Here is a 6,767-nt window from a genome sequence, read left to right on the forward strand (position 1 = left end):
TCATTTGACCCGTCGTTGGACACGAAATGCCGACCTGAAGAAAGCATGACCTTTCCGGATATCACCGGATTTTATTGTGTTCTCTGAGGTATGCAGACCTGCGTTAATAAACAAACATTTTCCACAAAAAGGGTAAGCAGCTGCCTGGAGCCCTCACGAACTAGTGAAAAGGACGCGGGGTGGAAAGTTGTTTATACGACGTACTTGCCCAATACGCTGAGTGAACACTTGTCACGCGGATATCGTCGAAAGCATGTACTCGCCAGACGAAACAGGCGCATTTGTCCACGTTAACGTAAATCTTTGCCCAAGGGTGCTACTTTTATCTGCGTCTCGTTTTGTGAAACCATTTCATTGTATGTGTTATTCGTTCAGCCATAAGAGGTGAAACTGCAAACTAGACAAATGCGTAGTTCCTGTGCTGCGTACGTACTCTGCACGATTTCTGGTTTCGACAAGAAGAAATTCCGTTGCTATAGATCAACTGGCGTCATGGTAGCGGGGTTCGCAATTAAACATTTATCTCTACGGCAGGGACTGACTTTCATTGTTTTTTTTGCCCCCAAGGTTATCATAGTTCAGTTTAGCTTGGTATGTAGCCGTCTCCTCAAGTCAATGGATAGTCGGGCATGCACATTTCATTCCTCGAGCAGGTCATTTCGCTTCCAGTTCTTTCAGTTGCAACATAAACACTGTTTTGGGTCGTAAAAGTAACAGTTCCCTTCCGGATGTTTTAACACATGAAGGTGGTGAATTGAGCGGTAAAGCGCTTGCGGATTACCTTAACAATCATTTTGTGAGTATTGCAAATCCTTATGACTATCCTCCAGATACAACTCGAATCTCCACTAGTACAATGAAAACGATATACCTTCAGCCTACTGATGAGCAGGAGATTTATTACACTTTCATGTTGCTCCGAAGCAGTAAGGCGCTTGATATTGAAAACATTCAAATAATTCCGATAAAGTATATATTGACCTTACTTACATCCGTACTTGCTTACATATTTAATTTAATACAGGATTCGGTCGTCTTTCCTGAAAGAATGAAATGTGCCAGGGTTTCTGTAATCTTCAAGGGCGGCAACCCAAACTTGGCAACAAACTATCGCCCAATTTCAGTCCTCCCTGTATTTTCTAAGGCACTAGAAAAAATCATTTTTGCTCGTATAACTAACTTCTTTGACAAAGAAAACATAATAACAAATGCGCAGTTCGGTTTCAGGAAGGACAGATCGACGGAAACTGCTTTACTAACGTTAAAAGAAAATATTTTACGAAACAGAGAAAGTAATTTGTTTTCGTTGGCTGTTTTCATAGATTTCAGCAAGGCTTTTGACTGCCTGGACCATAGCATTCTTCTATCCAAAATACAAGCTTACGGGATCCGCGGCACGTGTCTAGCTTTGCTGAGGTCCTACCTCAGCAACAGGTTTCAGAGAGTGTTTATCAGAAACTGCAGCTCATCCCTTTTTCCTATAAAGAGTGGCGTACCCCAAGACAGTGTGTTAGGACTGCTGTTGTTCAATACATACGTTAATGACTTGGTGAATATTGATAATACAGTAAAACTAGTGGTATATGCTGATGATAGTACTATTCTTATTTCTGGCCCTAATGCTGATGGCTTAATTATGCAATGTAATGAATTTTTAGCTAAGCTATCTACATGGTGCAAGTTAAACAGACTTCAAATAAATTGCGCTAAAACTAAAGCTATTATATTCCGCGCTAAAAACAAATTGGTTGATATAAATCACACTATAACCTATGAGCACCAAGAAATTGAAATCGTTGACAACCATAAAATATTAGGTGTACATTTTTCCTCGCATCTAACCTGGGATGCTCACATTGATCACCTTCGTAAAAAACTTTCCTCGATTACAGGAGTTATATTGCGCTGTCGTACAGTACTGCCACCCAGGATAAAACTTCAAGTATATCATGCTTTGTTTAACTCCCATTTAAGATGCTCTAGTCTAGTTTGGTGTACAACCACAAAAACCAATTTAAATAAACTCCTGCTTTTACAGAAAAAAATCGTCCGTTACATTGCAAATATTGAGCCCATGGCAACTACAAAAGGTGCATTTGAACCATTCAATATTATAAGTGTAGACAAGCTGTATGAATTTCGCCTATTACAGTAAATCTACTTTTCCTCCCCTGAAGTTACTAACCTTCTAACGTCCCTGGGATCCTTAGAGCGACGAAATATTAGCGTGCAAACAAGAAATGTTGATGCGTGGGCAGTTCCTCATTTTCGTACATTTTAAAAATAACAGTCACTTACCCATAACCTCCCTACAATACTAAACAAATATGGTCACACTGAGGGCTTGAACAAAAAAACAATTACATTCCTACTTCGTGCAGTTGTGATCCATTAATTTTTGTTTAATGTTTCCGCGTATGTGCTTTTCAGTTGTTTTATTTTGGTTTCAGTTGATTACTGGCTGCTTTATGTGATTGACATAATTATTACTTGTCACAGTAACTGTTTTATTATTTCCTTTATTACTGTCTACTTATTTACTTTCCAATCCATTCATTACGCTGCTGCCTTGTAATGGTCTCTTGGGCCTCGTCAAGCTTTTGTGTAGCTTTTTGGCCAAGAGACCATCCAGTAGTTTTCTGGAAAATAAAGATGTATTGTATTGTATTGTATTGTATTGTATTGTATTGTAACTTAGTGGTCGTCCTGTGTCCCTCTCATGCCCTTGCTTCCCTAAGCACCCCTCTAAATCATGACTTGCCAACCATTGGTGAGATTAATTGCGCTAAGCAGCAAAATTTTCGTCATAAAATTGTTGTAGAAATTCGCGTGAAACAGTGTTAAGCGCTTTGGGCTGGGCCTGCGTCAAAGAATTTTCTTCATGTGCGCTTAGAAGAGTAAGATTGTCATCGAAATCATGTCTTGTGAGGACATGAAACTCTTCACTTTTCGTTTAAAGGGCTTTGTTTGAAGTATAAATATTCCTTCTCCATATTTTATTTCAATTCTTGCAGGTCGCTTAAGCAAGTTGATGAACCCATTGTCGCCGATTAGATCTCGGCCGCTCTGGGTGCAGTTCGATGTTGGAGGAATGTAAAAAAAAAAAAGTCTTCTGGGTTTTGCGGTGTGAGTGCGCGGTAAACAACCCCACGTGGTTGACATTTTTTCAGAGGCGTAAACTGCCGCTCCCACTTGCAGCTGCGGGACGGACGTCAAATCCCACATACATTACCATCGTTATTTGCTGATTCAAATGTCAGTGTTTGCTCTTAGCGGAGGCTGTTATCGTGTTTGAATATATGGCAGTATTTATTGATATTTACCAAGAAACCCGAGAAACTGCATAAATTTCACACTTTTTTTATATTCTGCTAGCTTCTTGTGTTTTCACTACAGTTTAACGGACAACGCAGAAAACGAAGGAGAGCTCTAAAATGGAAGATCAACGCTACTGTAGACCGCCGCTAAAGATCTCCAACCACTGAAGGCAATCAGTGCTGACATATGAGCCAAGTATTGACACTGCATAGGCTGCATCAGCCTTACCGAAGCAATGCTATTTAACGTGATTTCCATGCGGCAGGTTTGGTACGTGCGGTTCTCACCATGGTGCCGGCCGTTCACGGCCGAGGGTCTGGTGCCTGAAGTTAACGGGCCCACCAAATGTTTGAAAGCCATGCAGCTATAGCCGGATACAGCTAAAGAACCAAGCACTAAATGCCCCTATCACGAATCCGTAACGATTCTTCTATTACTTTGATTCTTCACGATGCTTCCACAATGTCACTAGAGGCTGAGGGGGACGGGGTAGATGAGGGGTGTTAGGGCAACCCTAGGGATTGTTATGGGCCGGGTAGCAGCACCCCACCGCTGCCACCAGTTGTTAGGAGTCGGGTGGCATGGCCAGTTGCTGTGATGCAGGGTAGCGCTGTTGGGCCGGAGAAAGGACGAGAAAGGATGGAAGTTGATATTTGGGAATGAAAATGACACTTTGAAGAGACTTATTTACATATTGTATAAAGGAGCAAACAGTCAAGAATTGAAAGTCCATAGCGTCGAGCGACTGGATGAGCCTGGTCGCCAGGGCCCAGAGCATTCGTTCCCACTTAGGAGGCTTGTTAAATACCCTAAGGCTCCGCCCCTTCACAAAGCGGTGGCCAATTCAACACGAGGCACACATCGGAAGAGTTAAGCAGCACAGCAAGCGGAGGCACTCGTTGCAGAGTCCACGCTTGGGAACTTGCGAGGAGGACTTTACGACTGACAGCTTCAGAAGAGCTGCGCTGGTCTTTCGCAAGGGCAGCACTTCAAAGCGTTTTATTCAGAGGTTGTTTATAAGAGTTTTTTTTTTATATGGAGGCGCGTAAGTAATTTAAAAATAGATTTTCTGAGGTAGAGAGGCATTTTTTTCGGCATAATAATACCAGCGTTGGGGGACAACAGAGAAAAGGCGAATCATGTTAAGTAGTAAACCGATGAACCGAATTATAATAGTGGAGGTTTTAACTAATAAAATTAGGTGCCTGATTGCAATTGAATATTTATCATATTTGTTTCTAGAACTTCAAAAACACAGAAACCGACATTGCTGTGGCTCAACAAAGTTTGTTAATGTCTCGCACAATTTGACAACCGTGCGTCTGTGGTCAGTCAGCGCATAGCGATGCCCATCAAACGCGTCGCCCCATGACGCACTTGCTACCTGATATGCTCGTGCTCGCCTGCTCTGCGAGATTCACCGCTTCTCGCTGCTCCAGCCGAGGCAGGGCAGTGAAGCTTACGTGGTAGTCCGTGCTGTGGTTCGGTGGACGTCTCTGTGGTCGCACCATAGGCACGGGATTTTCGCGTCGCGCGCGAAGTGGTTATAATTTGTTCACTACTGCACTGAGCGTAATCGCGTTTAAAAAAATTATGTAAACAAATACAATAGTTGCTGGCCAGCTACAAATGTCTAATTGAATCCAGGCGTCTATTTGTGATAGTTAAAAGGTTAAATATTATAACTAAGTTTTTAGTTTTGCTAGATTACGTAATTGTCCTCTTTTCTGATGTCACCCAACACTGGTTTTTTATGCCTCAAAAATATTCGTTTTACCTCCAAAAACCTATTTTTTAAATGTTGTGGCTAGCTTCCCTGCAACACCTGATATATAAGAAACTGGTTAGCGTTTGCATTTCACAGCAGCTCATACTGAAACTTCCTGCATTGGCTATACTTTGACAGCTTCTAACTCTCGCAGAAACTTCCGACTCTGAGCCGTATAGTCAGCCACAATCACGGCCGACTTAAAGAGTCGCAGGCAAAAGTCTCTCAGTTACGAACTCTACAAACGTAGATCGCCGGAAGCCACACATGACCAACCCGCGCGGCTGCCCGACACGACGAACCGCACCCTCACTCCTATGTGCCCATCCATTCCGTCACATTCTCGCTAATTCTCCCGCAAGCGAGTAGCTGATGTTCCTGCCTATCATTATCTGGGACAGTGGACAGGAATACGAAAAAAAAATACGTCTGAAGAGAAAGTAGCACGTTCCTACGCCTTGAACCAGGTGACCATCTCTGAACACCACGTGACCATCCCTGACTACTCTACATCACCTGCGCTGCATCTGTCAGTTCATCATTCCGAAGCCACTTATTCCTATCCTGTCTGACCTGACTAAGTGCATCCTACGGCAAGACCTCTTTAGTTCTGTCCACTATCCCGAGCTCCATAAATTAATTCATTTTGGCGACATTCCGGTTACTCGCATAGACTAAAAAATGGCTTGGCAGCCGACAGCACAACTGGTGCCTTGCTTTTGGGGCACCTTGTTCGCTTCTTCAAACATTCTTTGTGCATGGCTCGGCTTAATCTCAGCGCTTTCAAAATCACTTACTTCAGCTGCTTGTATAGGACAGTATCTCCTTTGTCCAATTTACCATCGCAATCGACCGCATGTGGTTAGGAACACGACATCAAATTCATGGCCTCTATACTTTCAGGAACTGCAAAAGAGTGAACAAGCATCTCCATTGAGTAGACCCGGCTAGGCAGAAGAGTTTAGTCACTTGTCATGCAAGGAAGTATATTGCTCATACGTGTAGAGAATTTGCTCACGTCTTCTTTCCCCTTACAACCTTAAGCTGTTGGTCTTTCCCCTGCACTTAATATCTGTCTCTAGCTAAATGTTCGCCTTCTAGGACCTTATCTTTTCAATCTATTACGAATTTTGGTTTCAAGTCACCCAGTTTCTGAGCTTGCCGTTCCTTTTACCTCGATAACGTTTTCCTCCATTTCTTATCTGACTAGAATTTTTTCCCTTCTTAGCATGAAAAAACGAGGACTAAGAACAGTGTTATAATCTCTCCGTTTTTCTTTCATTGCGTCCGTCCCATTCAAGCATAACTAGGGGCTGTACCGCTCGGACGTTGCTTCCAGCAATGTCCATTCCGACGTGCCACTAGTTTTGGTTCACATGTCCGCTGAAATCATAAGTCCTATTCAATTACAGGCTGTCCTTGATTTATTTATTTCCAGTTATACGACACGTTCGTAAATTTCCAGCCCCTAACTATTTCGTTGTGTACACAATGCCACGATGATTGCAGACCATCCATCTCTTGTTTCCACGTGGTAATTCTTCCCACTGCATGATCCAGTTCTCCCTTCTCGGTGTCCGTTCCTCATCTTTTCTTTGCCACCTAAGGACAGACGTTTCCTCAGAATTAACTCGCTCGCTCGACGCCTTCTCCCATGAGTAACCTTTCGCCGCGTTATCCT

Source organism: Amblyomma mixtum, chromosome 8 (assembly GCF_055824585.1).
Source record: "Amblyomma mixtum isolate Tamu chromosome 8, ASM5582458v1, whole genome shotgun sequence".
NCBI lineage: Eukaryota > Metazoa > Arthropoda > Arachnida > Ixodida > Ixodidae > Amblyomma > Amblyomma mixtum.